Raw genomic sequence first — 14,015 nt, forward strand, 5'->3', positions numbered from 1 at the left:
GGAAAAAAATATAATAATTTTACCTGTTTCTTTTTTTTTAATGCTGCTACTAGAAAATTTTATGTCTCACATTTTATTTCTATTGGACAGCAGAGTTCCAGGGAGCAGGAAATTCTGGGGCCATTGGGAGAAGCATGCTGTTTCTCATAAGTACAACTCTTTATTGGGAGGCAATTCTCCCCAGGTACATCCCGCAAGTGGGCGCTAACTGTCCTTTTGTTCCAGATAATTTTTTTCAAGGCTATTTTTTATAGCAAACAGCCTAGAAAGACAGAGATGGTGCTTCCCTCTCTAGCAAAGGGCAAACCTTCTTACTGACAATATAATGAAGACAATGTCACCTGGGGCAAAGCACAGCATGCTTACCGCCCACTATAAAAGATTCGGCTTCTCTAAACTCAGGGTTTCTTTCCATAATGCAACCCAGTTTGTAGTTATCACTTGGCCTTCTTCACTTTGCCCTGTGGGAATTAAGCCTCCAGCAACCTATAGGAAAAATGCTGATCCTCTGCTACTGCTTAATGTAGGTCATAAATGGCACTTCATCTCTGGCCCAGAAGTCTGTGTCTTTTGCCAGGATCCATGAAAATTGTCCAACAGGCTTGTTGGCTTTCAAGTAGGGTAAAATCTCAAACACTTCATAGTTCTCGACATGCTTTTGGAAATACCTGCTTTTTAAAACTCTGAGTAAAATAAGAACTACACATGTTTAAAAAGCATTACAGGGAGTGATAAAACTAAGACCTATAAAGATGGCTAATCAGTTTTTATATGTAACTGATACAAATCAATATTCTAAAGCAGGGGTGTCCAATTTTTTTGATTCCCTGGGCCTCATTCCCTGGAAAAAGAAGAAATATTTTTGGCCACACATAAAATTCACTAACATTAACAACAGCAGATGAGCTTAAAAAAAAAAAATCACACGCACACACACATAAAATCTCATAATGTTTAAAGAAAGTTTATAAATTTATGTTGGGCAGAATTCAAAGCCATCCTGAGCTGTGGGTTGGAGAAGCTTGTCCTAAAGTCTTGACAAGCAGAATGGGTCTAGGAATTTCCTTTTCTCCATTCCTACTTTCTTTTTAAAATTCCATTCACTGTTTAATCCCATATATATATGTGTGTGTGTGTGTATGTGTATATATATATATTTATTTACTTTTTTTTTGGAGACAAAGCCTTGCTCTGTCACCCAGGCTGGAGTGCAGTGGCACGATCTCAGCTTCCCGAGTAGCTGGGACTACAGGCATGTGCCACCACGCATGGCTAATTTTTGTATTTTTAGTAGAGACCGGGTTTCACCATGTTGGTCAGGCTGGTCTCGAACTCCTGGCCTCAAGAAATTCTCCGACCTTGGCCTCCCAAAGTGCTGGGGTTACAGGCGTGAGACACCACACCCAGCTTTTTTTTTTCTTTTTTTAGTAATCCTATATTAAAACATATTTTATAATTATATAAACATTTTAAAATACATAATGAAATTTGATGCCTTCTTTCTAATTTTAAGTTAGATGAAAAGAAATAAAATTAGGTTTCATCTGTGTAGTTTACATACAGAAGAAAAAAATATAGGTTCTTCATGCCTGAATTAATGACATGAAAAGTTCTATAGAATTTTTTTCATTTACTCATTATACGACTTTGAGACAAAATGTCTTTTAAATAAGCCTTCCATTTTATTCATTAATGGGAACAGTATTTATTAGCACATTAGCAGAAGAAAAAGCATCCTCTCTTTCCCCATGCTCTCTCTCCCAAAGGCACAAGCAGGGACACACCAGCTGAGAGCCTGTGGGAAGAACTGACAGCTGCCCTTTCTGCCTATTGACTCTGCAGGAAAGATGAAATACACCTCAGTCTACGCCACAAATCGGAAAACTGTAAATTCATCAGGAGAAAAAGAAAGAATGCAAGAAGGCTTCCTCAATTACAATTGACCTGAATCTTGAAAATGGATAAGTTTTAGATATTAGAAAATAGAAAAGAAATGCATTTCCGACTTCTTTGGCTTGCTCAGACAGGGGAAACCTAAGGCAAAGGAAGCCTGAGAGGAAGAGGAAATTGTGATATGCACTGAAAAGCAGTTTTTAAAAGAAGAGGAAGGTAAGAGATAACAGCTGTTTGCTACTTGGGTTCCAAAACCCTAAGGACGTCCTTCCCCACTCTGTTATGACACAGTCTGTTTCTCAACATCATGAGCCACAGTGAGTAAACTGGTAAGCATGTCCGTGCAAACAAGTGCACGTTTCAGTAAAGAAATGAAAAGAGTAATCATAAATGGGGTCACTTTCACTCATACACGCACACAGAATTATTAAAAAATCTCACAGAAATGAGCCCACCTGAGAAGCAGAATGCAGAAAAGTTCTGCAAAGGAGCAGCCACAGCGGTGCTCCAGGGCCAGCTCGACCCTCCCCTGGGATGATCCCTCACGTGTATAATGAGGTTTGCATGGTAACTGTGCACAGGCTAAAACTGTCCCTCAAAAAGAAGGAAATGGGGAAGAACCAAGACATTGTTCTGGAAACTTTTTTTGTAAACAGTAAGCACACACACACACACGCACACATACACACACACACACACACACACACACACACACGAGACTACAGGCCAACGCTGTTCTCATCTGATCTCTCTTTAAACAGAAAATGCACCAGGCACAATGGCTCGCGCTTGTAATCCTAGCATTTTGGGAAGCCAAGATGGGCAGATCACTTCAGCTCAGGAGTTTGAGACCAGCCTGGGCAATATGGTGAAACCCCGTCTCTACAAAAAATACAAAAATCAGCCAGGTGTGGTGCACACCGGTGGTCCCAGCCACTTGGAAGGCTGAGGTAAGAGGATCTCTGGAGCCTGGGAAGCTGAGGCTGCAGTGAGCTGTGACGGCACCACTGCACTCCAGGATGGATAACAGAGCGAGATGCTGTCTCAAAAAAAATAAAAATAAACACAAAATGATAGCTTGAAAGTCTGAAAGGACACCCAATAACTGGCCTGGGCTAGTCCTTTCCCCAAGAACCTGGAGACGATACATTAATGGAACAAAAAAAAAAAAAGAGAGAGAGAGAGAGAGAGAGGAAGGATGAAATGAGGGCCCCAGCAGGGCAGACCCAATACACAAGAATGAACCTGCTGAGGGCTCCCCCTTTCCAGGCCCATCTCTCTTCTCCATCATGTTTGGCCACCATAGCAGGGCCCATGGCAAAGCAGCAGGGCTTGCAGATGCTGGCTGCATCAGTATCAAAGCAAGAATGAAAATGAGAAAATGTAAGGATTCAAAAGGATTCTACAATCATGTGGTCTCAAGAGGTAATATTTGTGTTTTCAACAGAAAACAAAAGTCATACTAACACCTTTACTGTTAGTTGCAGTGCTTTCTCGATGGCAATATCCTTCATCCAACTTCTCTTTAAATTTGAAATGTATTGCTAGAAATATATACATGGCTTTTCCCATACAAATTGCATTGATTCCCTTAAAAGCCAAAGGAATGTCCATGATTGTACTGTACCTGAATGAAGACTATACTAATGGTTACAAAAAGCAAGTGATAAGCAACATGTGGTATATCCATACAACAGATTAATATTTGGCTTTAAAAAGGGAATGAAATTCTGGCTTATGGTACAACATGAATCAACCCTGGAGGCATTTTGCTAACTGAAATAAGCCAGACACAATAGAACAAATTGGTTCCACTTACGGAGGTACCTAGTCAAATGCGCAGAGGCACAAAGTAGCATGGTGCTTTCCAGGGACCAGGGGAGCTACTGTTTTCATGAGTACAGAGTTTCCATTTGGGATAATGAAAAGTTCTGGGAATGGACAGTGTGAGATGGCTGCACAACCGTGTGAATATGCTTAATGCACTGAATTTCCTCAGATTTAACCTTGGGAGTTTTTAACCTCTTATCATTTTAAAAGATGAAGCTGGGTTACTATGTGACTAGATGTACCTTCAGAGCAGGTAAATGAATGAGATGAAGAATGTTACTTGGAAGAGGCTTTTAAAAATTAATTTAAGAGGCTGGGTGTGGTGGCTCATGCCTATAATTCCAGCACTTCAGGATGCCGAGGCAGGCAGATCACATAAGGCCAGGAGTTCGAGACCAACATGGTGAAACCCTGTCTCTACTAAAAATACAAAAATTAGCCAGGCATGGTGGTACACACCTGTAATCCCAGCTATTCAGGATGCTGAGGCACGAGACTGGGAGACTTAACCTGGGAGGCAGAGGTTACAGTTAGTCAAGATTGCACCACTACACTGCAGCCTGGTAACCGAATGAGACTCTGTCTCAAAAAAGTATAATAATTTAGCAGGGCACGGTGGCTCACGCCTGTAATCTCAGCACTTTGGGAGTCTGAGCTGGGAGGATCACCTGAGGTCAGGAGTTTGAGACCAGCCTGACCAACATGGAGAAATCCCATCTCTACTAAAAATACAAAATTGGCTGGGTGTGGTGGCACACACCTGTAATCCTAGCTACTCAGGAGGCCGAGGAAGGAGACTCACTTGAACCCAGGAGGCAGAGGTTGCGGTGAGCCACGATCAAGCCATTGCACTCCAGCCTGGGCAACAAGAGCAAACCTCGGTCTCAAAATAATAATAATAATAATAATATATTAATTATATTATTATATTAATAATAATATATTAAGAAAATATAATTAGGTATGACTTCAGGTTGTCTGAAGAAAAGAAAAAACCTTTTTGTGTTTAGTGTCAAGAAAGCTTAGAGATAAAAGAACTAAGATTGTCCAACTCCCTCCAAAAGGCCAGTGTGTTTCTGAAGGCCTGTGCATTTTTACTGTTACCTCAATTTGCTTAAAGTATAAGTAATAGCAAAACTAACTTATACAGGGAAAAAAACCTGTCCTCTCACGCAGGAGACTTCATTTGCAAAGGCCAACTTTGATGGGCTTAGGCAGAAATATCATACTGAAAACAAATAGTGGTTTTTTGTTTTGGTTTGGTTTGGTTTGGTTTTTTCAGATGGAATCTCTTCTGTTGCCCAGGCTGGAGTGCAGTGGCACGACCTTGGCTCACTGCAACGTTCATCTCCCAGGTTCAAGTGATTCTCCTGTCTCAGCCTCCCGAGTAGCTGGATTACAGGCATGCGCTGCCATGCCAGCTAATTTTTGTATTTTTAGTAGAGATGGGGTTTCACCATGTTGGCCAGACTCATCTTGGACTCCTGACCTCAAGTGATCCACCAGCCTCCGCCTCCCAAAGTGCTGGGATTACAGATACAAGCTACCACGCCTGGCCCTAGTGCTTTTTTTTGTTTGTTTTTGTTTTGTTTTGTTTTGTTTTTTATCCATCTTCAACCTCATTATCACTGCAGGCCAAAAATAAGAATAAAAGATCTCATTGCTTACTTCGAAACTCCACACTGAAGAGCAATGCAGATTTTTCTTTTTCAAATCTAAAATTAGGTAGTTATAACACCAAATAGAACACCACAGTTTTATGGAAAATTGAAGTTCATTTTGTCTCCTCTTAAAGATGAGGTGGGCCTGGGGTTTTGGCCCTGAGGTCACTCATCCTGTGTGTCACACAGGACACACACGTCTTGGGTTTTCTGAATAGTCCCAGTTTGAAGTACTTTAGCCTCCTAAATGGTTCCTTGGTCTCAGAAATGCCAAGTCTCAAATTCTAGATTCTTGTTTTTAGAGGTAGCCCTCAAATTCTGGATTTTCAGATTGCTAAATGTGACTGTCAGAAGTATTCTTATTTCACACAACAAAATACAAGGCTAATCATTAGCAAAAATAAAAAGCACTCTCTTCCCAATTTCCTCTACATGTTCAAACTCTAGCCCCACCCCTTCCACGTGGTCCTTTCCCAAACCACAATGATTGCCCCTCTTTGAAATCCAACATCATTCACTGTTGGGGGCCACAGAGCAAAACAGAAGTATGAAGTCAAACAGAAGTGAAGACATATCCTATGTTACTTCCTAAGTGCATGGTTTCTGCAAGTTGCTTAACCTCTTTGAGCCTTACTTTCCTCACCTGAAAAATGGAGATATCGTAATGACCCATCTCATTTGGTCGGTGCTGATTAAGTAACCTGTAAAGCACCAAGCACAGTGACTGGTACACACAGCTGATGCTCAAGAAACAGGAATGATCAGCACGGTCTCTCACTTCAGCACTGAATCCCACATCGCTCTGTCTCTGGGAATCTATCCATGTGGGTGCTTTGGTGAGCTCTTAGCGGCTCCAGTGGAGTCTTAGGCTTGTCTCCCACCCCTTTACCCACATTACTCCCTGGGTCTATTCCATTAGCATGAACTCAAAAAATAAATAAAAATAAAAAACAACAAATGTCCAAATATTACAAAATCCACTTCCTTTCTCCCAAAAAATGTAGGGCAGCATCCTGGATGCTTCGTGTTAAGTGTGCCTTATAACTCCTACTCTTTTCCAGAGAAGGAAATGAAAGTGCAGTACTTACAGGTTCTAAATTATTGTCTGGGAGTCTAACATGATTTTAGATATTCTAGAATGAACATCTAAAAAGACACCCAGGCCCGGCACAGTGGCTCAGGCCTATAATCTCAGCACTTTGTGAGGCTGAGGTGGGAAGATCACCTGAGGTCAGGAGTTTGAGACCAGCCTGGTCAACATGGCAAAACTTCATCTGTACTAAAAAGACAAAAATTAGACAGGAATGGTAGCTCCTACCTGTAGTCCCAGCTACACAGGAGGCTGAAGCAGGAGAATCGCTTGAACCTGGGAGGCAGAGGTTGCAGTGAGCCAAGATCATGCCATTGTACTCCAGCCTGGGTGACAAAGAGAGACTCTGTCTCAAAACGAACAAACAAACAAACCCCTAAAAAGAAACCCAGAAAACAACCAGCCTCAAACTGTACTGGGTGATACTTACATCCTGTCTTTGGGATTGACCTTCACCTTTCTGGACTTTGGTCTCCTTACCTGCACAAAGGAGCAGCTGGATTTATTTAAGGGGTCCCCAGTTCCTACGTAACAAAGCCCTTTGCTGTTCTTTAGCAGATTCGTGATAGAAGGAGTCCCACTGTAAGGCAAAATACTAATACGTACTGTATTTCCAAGTCTGAGAACGTTTTTTTTTTTTTTTTTTTTTTTGTTTTTGTTTTTGTTTTTTTTGAGATGGAGTTTCGCTCTTGTTACCCAGGCTGGAGTGCAATGGCGCGATCTCGGCTCACCGCAACCTCCGCCTCCTGGGTTCAGGCAATTCTCCTGCCTCAGCCTCCTGAGTAGCTGGGATTACAGGCATGCACCACCATGCCCAGCTAATTTTTTGTATTTTTAGTAGAGACGGGGTTTCACCATGTTGACCAGGTTGGTCTCGATCTCTCGACCTCGTGATCCACCCACCTCGGCCTCCCAAAGTGCTGAGATTACAGGCTTGAGCCACCGCGCCCGGCCCTGAGAACGTTTTTTTCCCTTACATTGACATTTTTCGAAATTGATACCCACTGACACGAAGTGTGCTCATTACTGTGGTGTTTTTTTTTTTTTTTTAACTTCCTTTAGAGATGATATCAAATGGATGGTGCTTTTTACAAAGTTATCTCAGAATTTAGGAAACTGTTAATATTAACAATTAGCAAATACTTTGCCAAGCATTTTACATACCTTTTCTTATTTAATTCTCACAATCACCCTGTAAGTAGCTGTTTTTATTTTCACTTGACAGGGAAAGAAACCAAGGCTTTCGCTGCTCTGAATATGGTCATTTACTCCAGTTTACCAGCAGTAAGAGGTGAGGCAAGGGCTCAGGCCAGGGCTGACTCCTGGCGGAACAAAGAGAACAGAGCATAGTCTCTCTTTCTGGCCAAGAACAACACTGGATCCAGTTATTAACAGCTTCTAATTATACCTTTCCCTGCCTCTAACCTTTCACGAAGCTCCAGAATCTCCCAAATCTTCCTGCAAATATGAATGTTACAAACTCTTTTTGAAGACTTCAGTGCTAAGACACATCAGAGCAACCTCTTCAACCCTCATGGACTTATTTGTGTTCTAAGCTGTGAATGTGCCCTTTAAACAGCTTCATAAACCTGAGTGGCAATCTTTATTCTCCATTTTCGTATCATCTAAATTATATTTTTGTACAGTTATTGAATTTGAAATTAGCACTAAAGCCAAGAACGAAGTAATTCTCATTGTAATGACATGAAAAGAGGTGTGTGAGATGATGTGGTATTCAGAGATGAGCTGCACCTCAGCATGTTCAGAGAAAGCTGGGCATGGTGGCACACATCTGTAATCCCAGCAACCCAGCAGGAGAATCACTTGAATCGAGATCGCGCCACTGCACTCCGGCCTGGGTGACAGACAGAGACTCCTTCTCAAAAACAAAACAACAACAACAAAACAAGCCTCCAAATCAATGTATTATAAACACACACTGGAAAAACTGTGAGAAGCACACACCCAAAACTATTCAGTGAGCATCTTCTTTTTTGGAGAGGGGGATGTTTAGTCAAAGACTTCTGAAATGTTTGTATTTTTGATATTCCCTTCCGTCTTTTCGTTTTTTTTTTTTGTTTTTTTTTTTTTGAGACAGTTTTGCTCTTTTCACCCAGGCTGGAGTGAAGTGGCGTGATCTCGGCTCACTGCAACCTCTACCCCCAAGGTTCAAGTGATTCTCCTGCCTCAACCTCCCGAGGTAGCTGGGATTACAGACATGTGCCACCACACCTGGCTAATTTGTGTATTTTTAGTAGAGATGGGGTTTCACCATGTTAGCCAGCCTGGTCCCAAACTCTTGACCTCAGATGATCCACCCGCCTTGGCCTCCGAAAGTGCTAGGATTACAGGTGTGAACCACTGCCCGGCCAGTAATTTTCTTTAAAAATTGCCAACTGGGATAAAATGGTAACAATTCTCCAACATAAACTCCAATTAAATATACTTGCAAATCATATAGTTAAGATAATTTCCCAAAACCAAGAATCCATTGACAGTCTTACTTCACTTACACACCCTCTGCGTTCGCGCTCCATGTTCTCTTCTGGTACTTATCTTTACACAACGCTTGCATTTTTGCTCTGATGTCATAGCTGCAGGGATTTCATTTCCTATTCTTTTTTGATGTCTTGGCTATCAAAGTATCTTCATTTGCTTTTGTCACAATTAATTTGAGTCTTACGGCTGGATATTAAGGGTATTTCCAAATTATACTGTTATAAATATGAGCTGTGAATAGCTTTGTGTATTCATAGCTTTGTTTTCTCTTTTGCTTTTTTTTTTTTTTTTTTTTTGAGACGGAGTTTCGCTCTTGTTACTCTCCAGGAATTCACATAATGGTTATTTGCTGAGGTTTCTAGGGGCAATTACAGGCTTGGTCAATATAGTTAAAACTATTTTTAGAACAATGCATCTATTGTAGAGCTGAAAGACACTTCAGGAAGCATCTAGAGTTGCTGGAAATAGCTCTGAGAGCAATTACTAGGTCTTCAGGATGGGGTGGAGTCTGTGGTCCAACAAATTACAAGAAACAAAGACACAAAGAAAGACAAGTGTGGCCAGGCTCGTGGCTCACACTTACAATCCCAGCACTTTAGGAGGCTGAGGTGGGCAAATCACCTGAGGTCAGGAGTTTGAGATCACCCTGGCCAATCCGGTGAAACCCGGTCTCTACTAAAAATACAAAATTTAGCCAGGCCTGGTGGCACGTGCCTGTAATTCCACCTACTCCAGAGGATTAGGCAGAAGAATTGCTCCGGGAGGCAGAGGTTGCAGTGAGCTGACATCACGCCACTGCATTCCAGCCTGGGCGACAGAGTGAGACTCGGTCTCAAAAAAAAAAAAAAGAAAAAAGAAAAATAAGACAAGATTCTCTACTGCTGGTCTGGCTCCTTATCTAATACCCCTTACGACAGTCATGTCTACTGTAAATATTTAAAGACAGAGACACGTATTCAGCATTTCTCAAATTTACATGACAAAGAAAACTTCTAAGAAGAGTATGTTACAAGTCCATAACAAAGAAGTCAATCTAGCCCCAACTTCCACCCTCCTCTGTAACTCACACAAAAGCTGAGGCCTGGGGAATAAATGGCTTTTCTTTTTTCTTTTTTCTTTTTTTAAATATAAAGATGGAGTTTCACCATGATGGCCAGGCTGGTTTTGAACTCCTGACCTCAGATGATCCACCCACCTCGGCCTCCAAAAGTGCTAGGATTACAGGTGTGAGCCATCACACCCGGCCATAGTGGCTTTTTCAAGGTCAAGAGCTAGGAAAAAGCTGACTTTAACCAGAACCTATAGCTTCACCCTCACTGGTATGCATCCTTTCACCCTCTACTGCATTTCCTTCACTCAATTCTACCTTTTTGGGAGGAAAGGCCACTCACAGAGCCCCAAAAGAGACAGCTGACATTTTTTTTGTGGTCAGTGTCAGTCACACAGTCTCTTCTCATTTCCTTTTTTTCTTTGAGACAAAGTCTTGCTCTGTCACCCAGGCTGGAGTACAGAGGCGCAATCTTGACTCACTGCAGCCTCCACCTCCAGAGTTCAAGCAATTCTCCCATCTCAGCCTCCTGAGTAGCTGGGATTACAGGCGAACACCACCATGCCTGGCTAATTCATTTTTATTTTTTATTTTTAGCAGAGATGGGGTTTCCTCATGTTGGCCAGGCTGCTCTCGAAGTCCTGACCACAAGTGATCCACCAGCCTCAGCCTACCAAAGTGTAGTGGCAATGATTTCATTACAGGCATTAGTCACTATGTCTAGCCCCTAGTCTATTAAAAAAAAAAAAAAAATTTATGGGAGGCTGATGAGGGAGGATCAGTTAAGCCTTGGGTAAAGGCTGCAGTGAGCCCTGATTGTACCACTACACTCCAGCCTGGGCAACAAATGGGACCTGGTGATAAATACATAAATAAATAAATAAATTTACATCTCATTTTGACCCAAAATAATATTACTGAGCATGACCAATCTTCTCATAACACTGACTTCTGACATGCTGCAAAATCACATCTACCATCAAAAACTGGTCTCTTTCCTAATGGGAGAATACAGCCCAGAGGACATGCCTCAAAATGGTCAGAAATGTCTCCGGAAAACATTTATGTTAAAGGTACTAATTTCCACTTATACGTGCTTTTTTAAATCCTGTATTTTATAGCCATCATATGTTTTCTGATCAAGTAATCAACAAAATTGGTGGGTTGTCTATTATTGGCTTGAAAAACACTTCTGCATAGCAGTGAGGCATACATGCATGGGTTTTTATCTATACCCTGGGGTTGGTGGAAGTTAAGTGCCCCAGGCAGAAGCACATTCCTGGGATGTCCATACTCCAGCAGCAGATATGGCATGTGCTTCAGGCTTTTTTTTGAGATGGAGTTTCGCTCTTGTTACCCAGGCTGGAATGCAACGGCGCGATCTCGGCTCACCGCAACCTCCACCTCCTGGGTTCAGGCAATTCTCCGGCTTCAGCCTCCTGAGTAGCTGGGATTACAGGCACGTGCCACCATGCCCAGTTAATTTTTTGTATTTTTAGTAGAGACGGGGTTTCACCATGTTGACCAGGATGGTCTCGATCTCTCCACCTCGTGATCCACCTGCCTCGGCCTCCCAAAGTGCTGGGATTACAGGCTTGAGACACCGCACCGGGCCATTTCAGGCTTTTTAATTGCAAACCAGAGGTTTTGTTAATTAGTGTAAGTAGCACGAGAACCAGATCCTCCTAGGTGAATGCAGGGACTGTGCCAGTTAGCATTAACAGATGTGAGAAATGTGTAGACAACAGATGAGTTGGGGTAACGGGGCTCCACCTATATGAATGGACTGGGGATATTTCAGAACCAAGTCCTGCATTTACTCGAAGAGGACAAACAAGCCTGGCTGGCCCCAAAGCCTGGGATGGTGTCCTAAGCGCATTCCTGGGTCCAGCTGCTGATTTCAGGAAATTCTTGATTACCTGACTCCAACTCGACAGACAGCTGAATCCTGCTGCTAGAATGCTGACCTGTGTGTCCTGAGTGAACTTTCATGGGAAGTGGGGTCAGAGCCCCCAGATGGCTCAGGGTTGATTTGAAACTTGCTTTTTTTTTTTTTTAATTGCATTTTAGGTTTTGGGGTACATGTGAAGAACATGCAAGATTGTTGCATAGGTACACACATGGCAGTGTGGTTTGCTGCCTTCCGTCCCCTCACCTGTATCTGTCATTTCTCCCCATGCTATCTCTTCCCACCTCCCCACCCCCCCGCCCCTCCCCCATTTCCCCCCAACAGACCCCAGTGTGTAATACTCCCCTCCCTGTGTCCATGTGTTCTCATTGTTCAACACCCGCCTATGAGTGAGAATATACGGTGTTTGATTTTCTGCTCTTGTGTCAGTTTGCTGAGAATGATGGTTTCCAGGTTCATCCATGTCCCTACAAAGGACGTGAACTCATCGTTTTTGATGGCTGCGTAATATTCCATGGTGTATATGTACCACATTTTCCCCATCCAGTCTATCATCGTTGGGCAATTTTTGCAGTCTACCCATCTGACAAGGGGCTGATATCCAGAATTTACAAAGAACTAAAGCAGATCTACAAGAAAAAAACAAACAAGCCCATTCAAAAATGGGCGAAGGATATGAACAGATACTTTACAAAAGAAGACATACAGGAGGCCAACAAACATATGAAAAAATGCTCATCATCATTGGTCATCAGAGAAATGCAAATCAAAACCACGTTGAGATACCATCTCACACCAGTTAGAATGGCGATCATTAAAAAGTCTGGAAACAACAGATGCTGGAGAGGATGTGGAGAAATAGGAACACTTTTACACTGTTGGTGGGAATGTAAATTAATTCAACCATTGTGGAAGACAGTGTGGTGATTCCTCAAGGACGTAAAAATAGAAATCTCATTTGACCCAGCAATCCCATTGCTGGGTATATATCCAAAGGATTATAAATCATTCTACTATAAGGACACATGCACACGAATGTTCATTGCAGCACTGTTTACAATTGAAACTTGCTTTTTAACCTTCACCTGCTAGTACAGCTGTCCGTAGGAGAAAAGCAGCCCTCACCAATCTGTTTACCAAAAAGAACCAACTGGCTTAGCCTAGTTCACAAGAAAAGCTTTGAAGATGACAGTACTGAGGTGGCTAGTGGACAAATGACTAAAAAACCACATCACCAATGCTTAAATAAATCAAAGTATTTACCTACCCAAGAGCAGAGCACTAACCAGAAGCCTTCTGCAAGTTCTACATTTAAGTGGGTTCTTTAAAAAAAAAAAGTTTTTAATGTTTAAGTGACAAATTGTACATACTTATGGGGTATAATGTGATGTTTTGATGTATCTATACATTATAGAATGACAGAATGTACACATTTCAAGAGAAACAAGACATCGACACACTGTATTTACCACTCTTTAGTTTGAGCACTTTTTTTTTTTTTTTTGAGACAGGGTCTTGCTGTGTCACCCAGGCTTGAGTGCAATGGCCCAATCATGGTTCACTACAGCCTCAACTCCTGGGCTTAAGCAATCCTCCCACCTCAGCCTCCTGAGTAGGTGGGACGACAAACGCACACCATCACACCCAGCTACTTTTTGTATTTTTTTGTTGAGATGGGGTTTTACCATGCTGCCCAGGCCGGTCTTAAACTCCCGGCTCAAGTATTCTGCCTGCCTCAGCCTCCCAAAGTGCTATTATTACAGGTGTGAGCTACCATGCCCAGCCTGAGCACTTATTTTTAATCCAGCAGTTAACTTTATTTTCCACTGGGTTATAATGGAGGGGTTTGAGACAGAGGCTATTTTAAAGTTTACCAGCAAGCAAGTTCTCACATTGCCTTATTTATAAATAAATACATTTACATTATATAATGGCATACCTATACAGTTACATTTACATTTGACTTAGAGTCAAAGTCATATACACACACACACAGGACTTTGATCAATGTTTCTAATGACAAGCATGCAAAATTTCTTTTTGTATAGAAAATTTAACAGAAATTAACAAAATTTCTTAAGTATA

General features: G+C 41.9%; 1 protein-coding gene across 7 annotated transcripts in view; it reads right to left on the reverse strand.

Moving 5' to 3' along the window:
* Positions 1-14,015, reverse strand: part of GCNT1 (glucosaminyl (N-acetyl) transferase 1) — a 174,435-nt gene that overhangs the window by 133,536 nt on the left and 26,884 nt on the right. For 2 of the 7 annotated variants that reach the window (XR_012516518.1, XM_074394646.1), the window contains exons 1-2: positions 6,955-12,166; positions 6,703-6,800 (exon numbers count right to left, since the gene is read on the reverse strand). The exons of 3 other annotated variants lie outside the window; for them this stretch is intronic. The gene's annotated coding sequence lies outside the window, so the exon portion shown is untranslated. Of the gene's footprint in view, positions 1-6,702; positions 6,801-6,954; positions 12,167-14,015 lie in introns of those variants that run through there. 2 more of the 7 variants (XM_074394648.1, XM_074394647.1) reach the window with 2 other exon arrangements.

Source organism: Saimiri boliviensis, chromosome 2, assembly GCF_048565385.1.
Source record: "Saimiri boliviensis isolate mSaiBol1 chromosome 2, mSaiBol1.pri, whole genome shotgun sequence".
NCBI lineage: Eukaryota > Metazoa > Chordata > Mammalia > Primates > Cebidae > Saimiri > Saimiri boliviensis.